Genomic DNA, 13,873 nt, shown 5'->3' on the forward strand with positions numbered 1-13,873 from the left:
GTTTAATATATTGTGGCTGGAGAAAATATGTATCAAGTGACTATAACAATATGTGATTAGTTCTGCTATTATTAAACAGAGCATTTTAATTATCTGGAAAACAATGAAATAATTGTCTATACCAATGGAAAGACATTGAAAGAACTATTGAAGATATGAAGTAGTCTAGCTACACTTGGAACCAAGAGGAAATGTACCACAGAGCATGATAGTAAATTGGGACATGTCTTCTAGTGCTATGAATCAAAGAGAAAAACAGTTTTAGGGTGAGAATGTAAAATCCCATCATTTTTAATGAACTGATACGAGGAGAATTGTACTGTATATTCAGTATGCTATTAAATTTTGAAAGTATATAATACACACAGCATCATTAGTGAGGATCTCAGAGAGACACAGGTACAAGCATGAAGTTTAAATTTGTAAAATCTCTCCTATTGTAGCAATTGCTGCAATATCCATCACAATTTAGTTTTCCCCCTATGATTATGTTACAGATGAACAATGTTAGTTTCTGAGGAATACGTCATAGCTGGTAAGCATGAGATACTTAAACGTGCAAAGTCTTTTGATCCAAGAAAAGTAAATATATTTAAAAGCACATATTATGGCTAAAACTGAGCTGGCAAAAAGAACAAATTATGTGTATGAATTGTCATCTTAATTGAAGAATCAAAACAGCCTGAAAAAAACCTAAAATCACTATTATTAAGCAAGGTTTTTAGGATTGGAACAATTCTTTGATCAATATATTTACAAAAGAACATCATTTTTAGTAATTTTTCAATCATTTTTTCATGTATTTTAACGTTCAAATCCATATGTGAAGATTTGCACATTTGATGTTTAAATAAGTATTATCACTCACCAGTTAAAACCAACTGAGATTATCAGAGAGATGTTATGGGAAAATAGATCCCAAACTAAACCTGTGTAGTTGCAGACACACAGCTCTATGAATGCACAGCAGTTTAAACAATAAGTGAAGCTTGTTGGAATGGAATTTAGAGGCAAAGCACTCTCAAGCAATCTTTTTCAACATCATCAGATTTCCTCAGTAGATGTGTTGTACAGGAGCTCTCAGTGTAGTGGATCACAGAGAGAAAAAAACTCTTCCCCTTTGCTCCTACCTGGTAAATCATTGATAATATATGAAGGAATATTTTTAAACACTGATTCTACTCCAGGCTGCCAGTTGCCATTGTGCATTCATAAATAGCTTCTTCTAAAGCCTTTTCCAAACAAATCAAGGCCCAGAAGTATTAAATAAATAAACAATGCTTAGCAAATATGAAATTTAGAGTTTTAATGAAATATATGGACCATAGTATGCCATCAGTCTTTCAGAAGACTCACAATGAGGGATTCTGCTTAAAAAGTGATGGCATAATATGGCCCTTTGGTATTTAACTGACTTAAAAAAAAATCAGTATTATACTTTTTTCTCCATTTAAAAAACAAAACAAAACCCTACATATCTTAGCATGCAGTAATACCAGAGTGAAACATGTTGGCCCAAGCACTTATACTGACTGTTTACATGTAATTACTCCTTGTTGTATTTTGAATATAAATATATTAAAAGTATGTTGTGTGCATTTCATGAGAGAGAAACTTGGTTTATCAAAATACTATCTGAAATTCTTAGCCTTGAAAAGATGTATATGATTTAAGGAGACTTATTCAGGTGGGCTTCATTATTATTATTTATTTACATATATAGGATGCCATTTTTAGCCCTTTCTGAACATGAAAAGTTAATAAATATTTGTAATAATTACATTTTTGGAACTGGGCAGAAAGCCTATTGCGGCAAATGACCCCCACACCACTTGATATGACATAACTCAGCTGTTTTTAAAGTAAGATAGCCCATTAAAAACTAAACACGGTGTACTGAAGTTGCACTTTCATTATATGACCTTACAGTATCCTGATTTATCTTCAGAATCCTTTTAAAAATTGAATTGCCCAATAGCTTGATAAATCAAGTTCATTTTGAAGGAAATTCAATATGCGAATGTTTCAGCTGTGCTCTTTTACAAATGGTCTGCCTTGTCAGTTTGAAAAACTGAAAATCAACAAAGGAACAGTGTAAGTATACTTGACCTTATTCCCTAATGTCTATCAAGAATTCCATGGTTGGTCGATTTTAAATTTGTGAAACTGACACTCAAAAATATATAGAGCATCTTCAGTCCAGATCCCATAACTGCTGACTATACTCCAGCCACAGCCTTGGAATCTCCGTACTTGCCAACTTACACAGCTCTTACAAAGCTAGTTTAAATACTCCATCAATCTATGTCCATTCCTTCCTTAGAGTAATCCTGTTTAGATTATCTTTTAACCCTACACTTGCATTATGTGAACAATGCCATTATTAATCTAATAAAGGAAACATACATTTTAAGCTGAGACAAAGAAATGTAGCCTATCACCTCTGATAGTGTCCTTCCTCAACCACAGTGGCAGGGGAGTCAACAGTCCTGAATATAATTATGGGGGGAGGGGGAGGACAACATGCATTTAACTCCCAAACAACATTAGTCTAATTTATTGGCAATGAATCATAGGAAAGTGTCATTTTGATGTTGGCTATCTGTGTTAAAAACGTTCTTCTAGTGCATATGCTATGCACTGGTATTTGCTGTACTAGAGCAGTTTATACAGGCCCCTAGTGGTTTAGCACACACAGCACCAGATGAAGGGGGATTCCTACTCGTTAGCTTGGGTAGTTTTAGTCTCTGCATTATTCTGGTTTAGAAATGAAGGGTGACCTTAAAATGAAAGCTGAATTACTGAAAGCTGAATTACTGATTTAAAATACTAAATTTCTAAATACAACCCCAGAGCTGTTTTCACAAACCTCCTCAGAAAATTAAATGCTGTATGTTTTACCATTTCCCATTCAGTGCACTGGCACAACTAATATTTGAGTTACATAACAGCCACAACAGAATGTTTAATTTATAGCACTTTTTATTATTCATTAAAAAGTAATATGACTGCTAATACTAAAAGCAGATTTTAAAACACAGACCCTGACATCTAGAAGCTCAGAGATGCAGTTTTCCTTTTGAAACGCCATTCCTGACAGCTTGGCATAGCACACATAAACCACAATGAATTTCTTAGTGCCTTCTTAGAGTAGAAGTCTACTACTTAGCCAAAGCTCTCAGTACTTAAAGTGGATATACACAAGCTATACATCATTTCAGCATTGAGAGAAACCTAAATATATTCCACCATACCACCACAAGTGACAACTAAGATCGGAAAGTAAAAAGTATCCAATTAAATCCCTCTCCATGTCTGTGTAAAAGCTGCACCACCTAGTTCTTTGAAAATCCCATGCCGACACATTATAGCTTTTAGCTATTTTAACTGGACAAAATTTGACAGCTGAATTTATGAAACTGACCAGTTTGTCAATTTCACACTTCAAAAAATACAATAATAGCTGATCTCATGAGAGTGAATTTAAGAAAACTGTCATGAAATTGCTAGCTATGGTGAGATGCAAGTACATACAATTATTTTGGGGGACAAGGGAGAATTTTATTTTGTTCAGAGTTGCTCTATTCAGTAACAATGAACAATAAAGCTTTGTTCTTTCCCAACCCACTAGAAATTATGTAATACAATATATTCTAAACCATATTTACATAAAGAATAGAAAGTAGTAAATATTCTAAACCTTTTTAGACACCAAGGAACACAAAATATCTTAGAGCTGTGTTTCTTCACCTCTGCATCAAGATTCAAAGTAAAAGTCTTGATGTTACAGAAGTTGCCTGTGTTTGTGCAGAAGGCAGGGAGCAGGCAATTGGCAAAAGGTCACAAGATAGTCTCAACTTTTTATGTGAATTCTAAGTTTAAATATTTGAGAGAATAGAAACATAAAATAAACATATCCACTCACTGTAACTAGGAAATTCCAAAGCAAATCAGTATCTAAGGTCTCATATGAAATGTTGCACAGTCTCCAGCGGATATTGAATGAACAGAAAAACATAAAACCTTTGCTGCTCTGTGGTGAGGTGAACAAAATGGTCCTCTTTATAAACATAAAAGCTTCAATTTTAAATTGTGTGTCTATATGCGGAAAAGGTGAGAAGAAATACACACCTTTCTATGTGGTGGTACATTGTACAAAGGCCAGCCAGGAGAACGTATACTCATCACACAACAGTCTCAAATAACAAGGAGAAACAGAAATGTGCTTATTGAAAGGTGTCTGGAAAAGGAAAAGTGATGATGGCTTGAGAGGGGTGACAGTTTTAAGGAAAAAATATCCCCCGCCCCATAATGTAGCACTTAGAACTGAATAAAGAAAACAGATCTTGTATTTATAAGTCAAGGTAGGCTACATTAAAAGAGGGGAAAGTCCCTGCTTACAACACAATATTAATTTTAAGAGGGAGCTGGTAAAATAAGTTTTCTGCACAAATGTGAGAATTCCATTATAACCCTACAGAAAGCTGAGGGTCTGCACTGTTTCGGTTTCTTTACAGTGGTTTCAAAAAAGGACCTTTAAAAAAAAAAATTCTTATCACCATGAACAATCATCTGCAATTGCCACAGAGGAAAAGAGAGAACTGATCTGATTCCAGTGTGAAAAAGGTCTCCAAACAAGTCCTCCCACACCTTGAATGGCAGCCACTTTCCCTTTGATTGCTGCTAGTTCTCCTTCTCCCCACTAGTTCAAATACAAAAAAAAAAAAAAAAAGCTATCATTAATAACTCACCCCTCTTTACAATACAGGAAACACGAATCCCCCTCTTCCCCCACACGCACAGTAGGAATTCAGTGGAAATGTCTACTCTGGTCACTAGTCAATCCCCCTCCCCCCTTTACACACTTACACACACAACTCCTCTCTTCATTTCCCTTCTCAGCCCGTGGCTCGAGATTAAAACCCAGGAGAAAGCAGAGGCGAGTGGTCTGGCCAGGGCTAGGGGCAGCCTGGGGGGGGGGGGGGGGGAGGTGCTGAGTACGGTGCCCCCCACACACGCACCGATGGAGCGGCAGAGGGGGAGCAATGGGGCAGCGGCGGGGGAATTACCTGGTCATGCTGGCTCCCCCAGTCCCAGCAGCAGCCGCCGCCGCCTGCCCGCCCGCCACCACCAGCGCTTCCCTCCGCCGCCGCCGCCGCCACCTCCTCTCGCTGGGCTCCGGGGCGGCCAATTTAATCCAAGCCAAGCAGCAGGAGCCCGCGGGTCGTGGCTGCCTGGCGCTGGTGCGTGGCTCTCACGGTCCAACGCCGGGAAGTGGGGGAGAGTGGGCGGGAGTCCGGAGATGCAGCAGCCAGGGGCAGCCCGCTCCCCCAGCCGCTCTCTGCCCGGCTCCGTTCTGCTCCTGCTTGTGCCGGCTGCGGCTGCCGCTGCTCCCGGGCGCTCGCTCTGGTCCCCAGCTTCTGCTCCGCTTCCTCCTCCTCTTCTCTTCTCTTCCCCCCGCTTCGCCTTGTAGCGGAGTCTGTGGCTACAAATAGCTGGGTCGCCCACCCGCCTCCCCCCTCTGCTCCAAACAAAGTGCCGTGCAAACCGGCGGGAGGCAAGAGGCAATTCCCTTTCTCCGGGGGTGGGGGGCAAAGGCAGGGGGAAAGAGCCACTAGCAGGAACAGTGCCCCTGCCCCGCCGCCCCTGGGAGTAACGGGGGGAGGGGGGGAGTGAGGAGGAGTAAAGTGGTGGAGGTGCCTCCCTCTCGCTTTGTTTTGGTGGGGTTTTTTTTATTATTATTTTTAAATCCTCGTAGGCTGCGTGGATCACAGGATCCGTATGGCCCCAAGGGCTGGGGGGAGCCTGTTGCAGAGCGGTGCGGGAGCGGAGACGGGATTGAGAGAGGGAGAAGCACTGAGCCAGCAGTCTCTCCCTGGACCACTGACTGACTGAGGACATAGGAAACAAGAGAGAGACACACACGGGGGGCGGGGGGTGAGATGGGGGAAGGAGGAGGGGGGAAGTCGGTGACGTCACTCCCAGGGATCTAGCTAGCTGTACCAGTCCAGCCCAGAGAAGATCTTGTCTTGTACACACACACACACACACACACACACACACACACTTGTTTCCAGCACTGTGTAAAGGGGGTGCCTGTCAGAGGGATGCGCACACTGAAACACGGAAGTCTGAGATAATGGGCATCTCAAATATGCCCCCCTCTGTCTCCTTCCCCCCTTCACATTCTCTGGCTCACAAACACACCACTAAATAGACTACATCCCTGTGAGTATGTGATAACTGTCCCTATCCAAAAACTTTCTAAATCTAGTATATTTCAGTAGAATTTAAAGGGTTAACTTCTGTTCCAGTTCACACCCAATACAATCCAATGAAATCAATGGAGTTGCAAGCACTGTAACTCAGCCAGAATTTGTCCTCCAAGGCATATAAATCATCATTATCAAACATTTGCATATACGTCCATAGGTTTACATTGCACTTTATGTTCTTTGTAAAGAGGCAGGGCCAAAGTCCATGTTCATTTACAGCCCATGCAACTTCAGTGAAATCTATGGAGTTGAATGTAAGTCACTATAAAGTTTGGCTTAAAGTCCCTGCTTTTTTCTTCCTGGAGGCCCCAGTCATTTGGAGAGGAAGTTTCTTCCTTACCTCCCAGGGACTCTGTGAAGATAAATACATTAAAGACTGGGAGGCACTCACATACTATGGTGATGGGAGCCATGTAATTGCCTCAGATAGATTGGTCCTGCAAACACTTATGCTCATGAGTTCTCCCATTGAGTTATACTGAAATTGGGTCATTATATTTAGTTTTGTTTTATAATATTTGATTTTACTTTGGAAATGTATTGCTGCCCAGCTTTAAGTCTACTCCTGAGAGAAGGAAGATATACTTTGTTCCTCCCCAACTCCTATCCTCTTTTCGACATACATTCAATTGTGCCATGCAAAATGATCCCAAGATCAATTTTATACTTAAAGGAGCACTGCATCTTTCAAAATGCCAAAGGATTTTAATAATTGCACTATGAATAACTGCACTATGGAAAGGCGTCAATATCTGGAATGTGGCATGCCTGACCATTTTTTCATCCTGTTGAATGAAATTGAGACTATTTCTGTTGAACAATAAAAAGTTGAGTGGATTATATCTATATTATATATAGATATGGTGAAAGCTGTCAGGACACCGGATCATTATATTAAAACCTGGACTATCTATTTAGTTATTTCAAAGCAAGCATAGAGTCTTGGGGTGCATGGGGGCTGCGTTGTGGTGGGGTTTTAATTTTTGTTTGCGTTCCATAACCACACACACATATTTATATTTAGATATTTTTATAAATATAAATATCTATGTACGGTTATGGAATGCAAACAAAAAATAAAACCCCACCACAACGCAGCCCCCATGCACCCCAAGACTCTATGCTTGCTTTGAAATAACTAAATAGATAGTCCAGGTTTTAATATAATGATCCGGTGTCCTGACAGTTTTCACCATTTGTCTCAGTACTCTTCATGCTAAGATCCTGGAATGACACGGAAGAATTGGTCAGTAATCCCGCATCCCTGATACATTCGGACACCACCATCACAATTAAGATCTAAGTTTTGAGACTTTATTTAACTTTTTCCACAAAATTTGGAGTTATAATCATCTTGATATGGCTCCTCCCTCTGTTCCTCTTGTCAGCATGGTGGTATGAATAAGAAATAAATCTGTTTCCTTCTACATAAACCACTAAAGCGAGGCCTACGTAGTGAATTTAATTTCTCAGATTTCTGATTTAAGAATAATGCTGGATGTATATGTAATATGTAAAGAGCAGAGGGAGAAATGATGCTGCGTGAAGTGAAACAGTATGAAAAGCTCTGTGTCTACCCAAGGATGAATCAGCGCCTTTGTTATCATCAACTTAAGTGCTACAATAATGATAGCAGAAATATACATACATATATACGTGTGTGTGTATGTGTATATATTTCTGCTGTAAAGTTAAACCTATTGTTTCTATTCCACTGATATATTATTGCCCCCAAAAGTTATAGCTTTCAGGATGCATAATTCAAAATATCACAAGTTAACACAATGTGGGAATAATATTATTTTACAAAATATATTAAGAAGTTCAAGTACAATGTTCTACTAGTTTTTGTTTGTGCAGTTTATTGCCAAGATTGTGATAATACATAACTGTAATGCTAGCACAATACTGAATTGGAAGAACATTTCAAAAATATATTAACTTTGAAATATTTCTTATACAAATATTGAACAAACTGAAAGTGCTGTACTACCAGGTACAAAGATACTGAATTAAGCTAATTACTCAGGATATGAATCTATAAACAAACTTTTTAGTGTGGGGAGTATCTCTTGCTTCTGTTTGTATAATTAAAAATATCTATACACACATATAAACACACACACACACGCACACACACTTCTTCCATTGTTAAAAAATAAGAGTTTAAATTCTGCTCACCTAAACCACACAAGTAGTCCCATTGTCTTCACCGACACCTCACATGAGTAAGTGGGGAGAGACAGAGAGCTTTCCTCTTGGCTGCCACCATTTAGGGCCTGATTCCACATTTTTTACTCAGGACAAAACTCCCAATGACTTCTGTTAGGGTTTTGCCTGAGTAAGATGTGCAGGACCAGCCCTTAATGTTTTCACGTTGCAATCTCATGCAGTTCAAACATTAAATAGTACTGTATTATATTAGAGATTAATACTACAGAGTGTTATTTTCCCTTTGGCTCTTGTGTCTGAGACTGTGGCATGCAGTGGTGACAAATGGGCATTCCCACTAAACTCTTTAGTACAGTGGGATGTTCCGTTAACAGTTGGAACCATCTCAATCAAAGTGGAACACTGGGTCACTTCAGGAGAAGAGCAAGCACGGGCACAAAGGATACTCTGTAATTGCCTCCCCCATTTTTTTGTTGCAGGCATTGTGATAGCCGTATATTACAATTATTTTTATAATTACTCTACGACAAGCTGTCAGATGAAATCTAACAGGTGATTTGTCACAAAGCTCCATTAATGTATACATTAGGCATTGGATTACCAAATGATTAGGGGAAGTATTTCTGCGTTGCTGCACTGATACTTGAAGAAATTCCCATTTATAAGCCACAAGTCTTTGTGATCTCCCAGTGAATATTAAAGATAATAAAATACTACTAGGCAAATAAATACATGAGTTGTCAGTAAACAAAAAAATACATTCAACTAACACACCTTGGATATGTATGTCTTTTAAGTGCTAATTTGGTATCTCAGCAGACTTAGTGGGTTTATCTTTATCTTTCAAACTTCCCTGAGTCCTATAAATCTTTCTTTGGTAGTTAAAGACAGAGATGTCTAGAGAAGAATGTGATTCCAAGTACAGTTATTTTTTATTATTATTTTTGCCTGGTTCACTATTTTTATCTTAGCTCTTTGTGCTAAAGAAATAAAAAAAAATGAAGAGCAAGAAGTCTACAGGAAACTAGTAATTAATCACACGATACATGAAAATCTACAGGGACTTGAGGCTGATGAAGCAAGATCAGTTTTATTAGACAGCGCTAGAATATGTGCCACAAACTGGAAATAAACAAGAGTATATGCAATGAAAGCTGTAAATAAGATTTTTGGACAGCAGAGATAGCTTTGTCTTCTACCACTGGAGAATGCCAGAAGTAATGAAAACTCTGCTGAACAATTTCAAAAATGAATATATTTGGAGTGGAAAATGCAATGGGGGAGGGTATAGTTTTATTTAGATTTTTTTGCAGCAGGTCAATGGTGAAATTGGCTTTAAATTCAGAAAAGATACTACCACATACAAAATATTATTTGACTTCTTGAGGTAGGAATGTAAATCCTGTGCTTGTAGGAGAGATTGCACCCCCAAATTACAGTAACAGACAACAACAGAAGAGAGTATGCACAGATTATCATAAATCATTTCTAAATTCAACTAAAGTGAAGATATGCTCCCAAAAAAGAAAAAGGGGGCATACCTCCAACTTATTTTTTTAAACTACCAGCTGACTTCTGAATTAATGTACTTTAAAATCCAGAAAGCAAAAAAAGAAATGGGTGAGTATAGAAACTTAAATATAAGCCTACATCATTAATGGGACTTTAGTGTCCTTTATCGGAGTTCAGATGTCTAAATCTTATGGAACTAGACAAGATAGTTTCTTTTTATATAATTTCTTTTATATAAAGTCTCAAAGCACTTTACAGAAAGTCTAATCATACCGTGAACGAAAGATAGATGGAGGTTTTTATGGTGAGTTTGAAGATGGGGTAGTTACTCCAAGACTCAGTATTTTGTGAGCAGGGTAATGGGGGAAGAGAGAATTCCAGAAAACTGGTACAGTACAAGAGAAAACCATTCTCCACTGCAGAGATCCAAATGAAGAGGATAACAGAGAAATTAAGACTGGACGTAAAGTGAGTGGGAGAAGGAATAAATATATGTGTATAGTTAGAGATAGGGTTATGCAAATTAACCAGAAATTGACCCAGATCGTAACCCCAATTCTGAACATTCTCCCTGACAAACTTTGAGGAAGTTCAGATCACCATCTGGATCTAAAATTCAATGATAATTGCCTTTATCATTGCAATGAGCTGAACCGAAACCTAGATGTGAATATACCCAAACTTAGGGAAAGTTCAAATACAGCACTTGATCTGAACTTTACAGCTTGTTCCCAGCTCAAAAGTTGCTATAATTGGGGGGGCGGAGGGGGGGAAGGAAAACGAAATCTAGGAAGCTAAATTTAAAGCAGGAAATAAATTACACAGTATCAGGTAAGATGCAGTGTCAACCTTAGCTTTGATTCTTGACCTTTTGAGTGATACTTTGCCTCAGGTTGCGCACTTATTTTCCAGTTTAATTTCATTGTGCATGTTACAAAGGGTGGGAAAGTGGGATGGCTTGTTAAAATCCAGAAGAGATGTTTTTACCTAGATTGTCCTTTCGGTAGTTCCTCCCAGTGTACCCTTTCAGGCTGACTGCTGAAGCCTCACCCCTCAGGGTCATCGAGGAAAGACCTGTGCATGAAGAGGCTATACACAGAATAAGGCCCAGGCATCTGTAGTTTTGTAGATTACCACCCGTCACTAGAAGGTAGCCTTTATTCCCTTTTCATAGTATAACAAACCAGTGCATGAAATGGACATAAAGATCAACTTTAGGCACAATTTATTAGGCACATCCAGAACAGTTGAAGGCATTGTAGCAACACTGTGCTGCTACAGAGAGAATCCAGGATTATTTCCGTATCTCAGTCTCTTCCTTCTTGAGCCTGGGAGTGCTGTGGAAGCAGCCCGCATGGTCTCTTAGAAGAAGGGATACTTCTCCATTCCTCTCCAGTGACCCTCCCACAGATACAGACACAAACCAGAAGGAGCAATGTCTACGTATCTGCCCATGAGGTGTGCTGTGATATGGAACCCTTGAGGGTGGAATGGGAGGGAGCAAAGGAAAGGATATAGGAGGAAATTTCTCCCTTATCCTTAAGGGACACAGATCAATTTTTAAGTCAATAACACCACAGACAAATGTTAAATCTTTGCAATATCTTAAAGGTTTTTCTTCAAAGGTGCATGTGGTTTTGTTTGCTTACATGAAGAACGTGAGATATACAATAGGTTATGGAGTCTCTGACTCCCTTGTCACTGTTTTTAATCCCACTAAAAATGGCTTATGTTTGGAGATTGTTGTTATCTCGGTGGGGATAAATTAGTGATCACATTCCAATTCCTAGTGGACAAGTGTCCATATTGCGAAAATGGCCATCATACTTGGCAATCATGTTGGCAGTCTTAGTAAAGGGCCAATGGCTGAACAGAAGACTGAATTACTCTCAAATTCCTAGAGGTGGCCCCTCCCGTGCATGACAAAAAAAATGGTGGGCCAACCCAGAGAAAATGAACAACTGATTACTTTAGTTTATAGTGCTGTTATCTTGGTCTTGGGGCCAATCTTATTCAATATTTTTTATTAATGACCTTGGCACAAAAAATAGGTGTGCGCTAATGAAATTTGCTGATGTTACAAAGTTTGGAGGCATTTTCAATACAGAGGAGGATCAGAACAGTACACAGGAAGATCTGAATGACCTTGAAGACTGGGGTGACAGACATAGGCTGAAATTCAATGATACAAAGTTCAAGGTCATTCACTTAGAGTCTAATACTAAGAATTTCTGCTACAAGCTGGGGGCTCCTCAGCTGGAAGTGACAGAGGAGGGAAGAGACCTGGGTGTGTGGGTCAATCACAGGATGATTATGAGCCACCAATGTGATGGGGCTGTGAAAAAGGCAAATTTGATCCTAGGATGTATTAGGCAAGGCATTACAATACAGATAGAGAAGTATTAATGTAGGACTTCATCTGGAATATTGTGTACGATTCTGGTTACCCATGTTCAAGAAAGATGAATTTAAACTGGTATAGGTCCAGTGGAGAGCTACAAGGAAGATCTTGGAAATGAAGGGCCTATCTTAAGAGAGGAGAGTGGAAGAACTTGTCTATTTTATTCTAGCAAGAAAGGCTGAGATGCGAGATTGTTCTCTATAAATACATTAAGGGGGCAAATACCAGGGAGGGAGAAGAGCTATATAAGCTAATACAGAGGTTCTCAAACTGTGAGTTCCACTCAGGTGGTCCGCGGATAGTTCCCTCCAAGGTGCACACCTGGGCAGCTGCACACGAGAGAATGAAGGGCCACCCACCTAATTAGTGGAGCTGCGCAGGCATGGCTCCACTAATTAGGTGCCTGGACTCTAGAGAAGATGCACATGTAAGGTGAGGTGGTGGCCTTGGGGAGAATAGGGACTAGGTAGGAGGGGTAAGTGGGGTGAATTTGGGACGTGGAGGGCTGCAGCGGCCAGAGAAAGAGGCGACTTTCCCCAGCTCCAGGCCTGCGGCTGCTGGGGAGAGATGGCCCTCCTTCCCAGCCTCAGCTCTGTGGTTGCTGTGGTGGGGGAGAGACCACTCTCCTTCCCAGCCCCAGCTCAGGGGCTGCCACGGCAGGGGAGAGAGAGCACATCCATCACATTAGAAAGGTAAGACTACTGATATTAAAATGAGTTGTGTGCTTTTATTTGTAGATCAAAAAAAGTTTATTATTATTAATTTTTTTTGAAATAGCAATTTTATCCACAGCGCTTTACAATAGTTAGCTAACGGTACAAACAACACTTGGAAAGATCATTAAGTGGTCCACTGAGACACTCGGCAATTTTCAAGTGGTTCGCGGAAAAAAAAGTTTGAGAACCACTGAGCGAAAGGACAATGATAGCACAAGCACAAATGGATATAAACTGGCAATGAAAAAATAGATTTTTGAGAGCAGAAGGAACTTTCTACACCACCATCTAGACTGACCTCCTTCATACCACAGGCCACTGAATTTCAACATAGGCTAAATATGATCTGTATGTGTTACTGCACTGTTTCTATAACTTTCCTAGCATTTCAACCTATTTTTCCTTTTTTAACACCCATGTTATACTGTCCATTCAAGTCCATTGCACATTCACTTTGTTACTTGTGTGGTTTGTAAACTATGCACTATCATGTTCTTTTAAGAGTGTCTATGTGTTTTGGACAGAACAAGAGGTATTAAACAAAACCACATTAGCAAAACAAATCTGCTCACCACACAACTTTTGCTAATCATTTTCATTCTCAGCAATTCAATTAAAACAGAAATCAGGACCACAAGAATAATCAATGTGTTAGCCAAAAAAGTATTCAAGAAAAAAGGAATGAAAAGATTAAATCTGTTTCATTGAATCCAAATTATTAGCAGGACTTTGGTGCCAAATCCCTTACGTTCCAATGTTGAAAAAGCATTCTCCTATATTAAACTAGTTCTGTGAGG

The 13,873-nt window shown here is 39.5% G+C and overlaps 1 protein-coding gene across 42 annotated transcripts in view; it reads right to left on the minus strand.

The window, feature by feature from the left end:
- The window catches only part of PTPRD (protein tyrosine phosphatase receptor type D), a 624,822-nt gene that overhangs the window by 495,890 nt on the left and 115,059 nt on the right, over nt 1-13,873 (minus strand). For 40 of the 42 annotated variants that reach the window (XR_013635846.1, XM_078852933.1, XM_078852935.1 and 37 more), the window contains exon 1: nt 5,070-5,123. The exons of 1 other annotated variant lie outside the window; for it this stretch is intronic. The gene's annotated coding sequence lies outside the window, so the exon portion shown is untranslated. Of the gene's footprint in view, nt 1-4,650; nt 4,700-5,069; nt 5,124-13,873 lie in introns of those variants that run through there. One more of the 42 variants, XM_073345347.2, reaches the window with a different exon arrangement.

The sequence above is a fragment of the Lepidochelys kempii genome, chromosome 5, assembly GCF_965140285.1.
Source record: "Lepidochelys kempii isolate rLepKem1 chromosome 5, rLepKem1.hap1, whole genome shotgun sequence".
NCBI classification, from domain to species: domain Eukaryota; kingdom Metazoa; phylum Chordata; order Testudines; family Cheloniidae; genus Lepidochelys; species Lepidochelys kempii.